Source organism: Octodon degus, unplaced genomic scaffold (genome assembly GCF_000260255.1).
Source record: "Octodon degus isolate 3935 unplaced genomic scaffold, OctDeg1.0 scaffold00070, whole genome shotgun sequence".
NCBI lineage: Eukaryota > Metazoa > Chordata > Mammalia > Rodentia > Octodontidae > Octodon > Octodon degus.
The window spans coordinates 4,374,425-4,378,119 of NW_004524646.1; the positions used below are offsets into that span (position 1 = coordinate 4,374,425).

The 3,695-nt window shown below is 35.1% G+C and overlaps 1 protein-coding gene across 1 annotated transcript in view; it reads right to left on the reverse strand.

Annotated features, from left to right (window-relative positions):
- The window catches only part of Ppp4r4 (protein phosphatase 4 regulatory subunit 4), a 131,719-nt gene that overhangs the window by 46,769 nt on the left and 81,255 nt on the right, over positions 1-3,695 (reverse strand). The window lies entirely within an intron of this gene.

The window sequence follows — 3,695 nt, forward strand, 5'->3', positions numbered from 1 at the left end:
CTTGAGAAAATGTTTTTTCTCTCCATGTGACTCTCCCCAGGCACACTATACATCATCGAACACATTCCTCTGCAGCTCCATAATCTTCTTGATCAGAAAATTTGGAGCACAACTGAGTTACATGTTGTTACAGTACAGATTCTCCTATATCCCAAGTCTTCACTGACCTTGAAAGGCTAGGGCCAAAATGTTGGCTGACCTTGCAAACCTTCCTTTTCTCCCATTTTGAACTGCTAACTTAGGTTGTTAACCCTCCAGAAGAGAAGCTAATTATTACCTGCAATATATGCAGTTCGGTTTACCCTGTCTAAATATCAAACATTTTTGGCATATCATTGAACAGGTATTTTCCATCAAATATTGATATGTTGAACTTCCAGTCCTTACAGAATATGAAGGAAAAATAATTTTATAAAAGTAGATATAAGCATTTACATATTTTTACAAAGAAATTTAGAAACTTAACCATATACGAAATTGTAAGTCCTTATGCTAGGGATATAATATAATATTTATAGATGTGGGTCTGCTTTATTTCACTAATAAGTATATCTTCAAGTGGCATCTACTTAAATATGAAGGCTTTGAGTTTATCATTCTTTATAGCTGAGTAATACTCCATTATATAAAAGTACCACATCTTTTTCAACCATTCCACATGTGATGGGCATCTTGGTTGTTTCCAAGATCTGGCTATCACAAATTGTGCTGTTACAAACATAGGTATGCATATATCACTATGATATGACACTTTCAGTTCCTCCAGGAAAATTCCCAGTAGAGGAATAGCTGGTTTAAATGGAATTTCCAGTCCTAGTTTTCTAAGGAGTCTCCACACTGATTTCCATAACAGTTGCATCAGTCTACACTCCCACCAACAGTGGAGAAGGGTTTTCCTTTCCCCACAGCCTCTCCAACATTTGTTGTTGGTTGATTTCTTCATGATAGCCAATCTTTCTGGGGTGAGATGGTATCTCAGTGTTGTTTTAATTTGCATTTCACAGATGGTTAATGATGAGGAGCATTTTTTCATATATTTATTCGCTTCTTTAATTTCGTCCTCTGAGAAGAGTATGTTCATCTCAGATGTCCATTTCTGGATTGGGTCTTTAAATTTAGGGGTCGCAATGTTCTTTAGTTCTTTATAAATTCTAGAGAGCAGTCCTTTGAGTGCTTATTAGTTAAGATCTTTTTGAAGTTTGTGGGTTGTCTTTTCACTTTGCTGATAATTTCTTTTGACGTGCAAATCTTCTCAATAAGAGGTGGTCCCAGTTGTTAATTCTTTCAAGTATTTCCTGTGCGATTTGATTTCTATTCATGAACTCTTTGCCTACCCCTATGTCTTCAAGAGATCCTCCTACTTTCTCTTCCAGGAAATTAGTGTTTCTGTTTTAATGTTCAGTTCTTTAATCTGTTTGACTTTAGTTTAGTGCATGGTGATAGACCTGGGTCCAGTCTTAGTCTTTGGCATGTAGAGAACCAAATTTTCCAGCACCATTTGTTAAAGAGACTATCTTTCTTCCAGTAAGTGTTTGGCCCCTTTGTCGAAGATCAGGTGGCTTAGTGCATTCCTAGAGGTCTCTGCATCTACTAGTCTATTCCATTGATCCTCAGGTCTATTTTGTTGCCAATACCATGCTGATTTTATTACAGTAGCTTTATAGCATAATTTCAAGTCAGGAATTGTAATGCATCCTGCTTTGTCTTTGTTGGCCAGGATTTCCTTTGCTATTCTAGGCATTTTTTGGTTCCAAATAAATTTTAGGAACAATTTCTCTAGGTCTGGGAGGTATTTTGCTGGTAGTCTCATAGGGATTGCATAAATCTACACAACAATTTTGGGAGTATGGCCATCTTCACGATGTTGGTTCTTCCTGTCCAGGAGCAGGGAATATCTTTCCATTTTCTGAAATCCTCTACGATCTCTTTCTTCAGAGTACTGTAATTTTCCATGAAAAGATCTTTGATTTCTTTAGTTAGATGAATTCCAAGGTATTTCATTTTTTGCGGGGCTATTGTAAAAGGTATTGTTTCCCTAATTTCCCTCTCAGTGTGTTTGTTATCTGTGTAGAGGAATGCTATTGACTTTTGGGTATTGACTTTGTATCCTGCTATGCTACTGAATTTGTCTATGAATTCTAGTAGTTTCTTGGTGGAGCTTTTTGGGTCTTCCAAATAAAGTATCATGCATCCGCAAATAATGATAGTTTCACTTCTTCTTTACCTATTCTTATTCCTTTTATTTCTCCCTCTTGTCTAATAGCTCTAGCTAATGATTCCAGAACTATATTGAAGAGGAGGGAGGATAGAGGACATCCTTGTCTTGTACCTGATTTGAGAGTAAAAGATTTCAGTTTTTCCCCATTGAAAATTATATTAGCTGCTGTTGGGTTGTTATAAATGGCTTTTATCAGATTGAAGTAGAGGCCTTCTATTCCAATTTTCTGCAGGACTTTGAACATGTATGAGTGTTGGACTTTGTCAAAAGCCTTTTCTGCATCAATTGAAATGATCGTGTGGTTTTTAGTTTTCACTCTATTGATATAGTGTATTACATTTATAGATTTTTGAATATTGAACCATCCTTGCATGAATGAATGGGATGAATCCTACCTGGTCATGGTGTATGATCTTCTTGATGATTTGCTCTATTTTATTTGCTAGGATTTTATTGAGGATTTTTGCATCTACATTCATGAGGGATATTGGCCTGTAGTTCTCTTTCTTAGTTGTGTCTTTCCCTGGTTTTGGTATCAGTATAATACTTGCATCCAGGAATGATTTTTGGGAGGACTGCTTACTTTAAAGTGTGAAATTAGGGCCTTATAAAAGCAAATAGTAAAACAAACTCTCAAGCTAAAAAGCGTTCATTTATTATATTCTACATTGTAAACCACTTCCTTTTCCAGATAAGAGAAGCTAAGAATACAGAGGAATTAGATACTCTAAGTTTCTTAAACATAAACATGCCTACTAAGTAATTAGGTGGACACTAATAATTAAGAGATGAACAAGTATAAGACCAAATTTAGTAGTAGTACTTACCACCACCTGTTAATATTGCGTTTATCCCCCCTTTAGAATAAAAGCTCCAAAAAGTACCTGGCACATAGTAGGCACTCAAATAAGTAAACACTGAATAAAATTAATCAATTCTGCTCTTTTTATGTGAAACATCCTATGTGGGAAACTCATGTTATTAAATGCAAAACTGAAAAGGATATATTTACTATCGAGATCACTTTTAAGAGTGTTATACCTACACCATAATCTTTAATTCATAGGATTTGCTTCAGTACATGAGATAAATTTACAGGGATGGTAAATTTACAGGGATGCACATTACTTTTTATTTATGTTGTAAACAGTACCAATAATATCTACTTTTTTCTTTTTCAAAATCTTTGAAGCTAAAACTAATTTTGGATTTTTTGAGATAGCTGCTAGACTTCATCATCTCTTTCCTTAAATGTGACTTTAAAATACTGTTCTCACTTTCTAAAACAGAAACATCTGGAACTTTTCTAAACTTCAAATCTTGGTATTAAGATATCATATTAAATGTATAATGACCTCTGGGAACTTTTTATGAAAAAAGCTGACAATTAACTTTATGAAGAGGTTCTAGGGGCTGGAGAGATGGCTCAGTGGTCTAAAGCACCTACTTGAAACAAGTTTGGCAAAGCACAGGGACC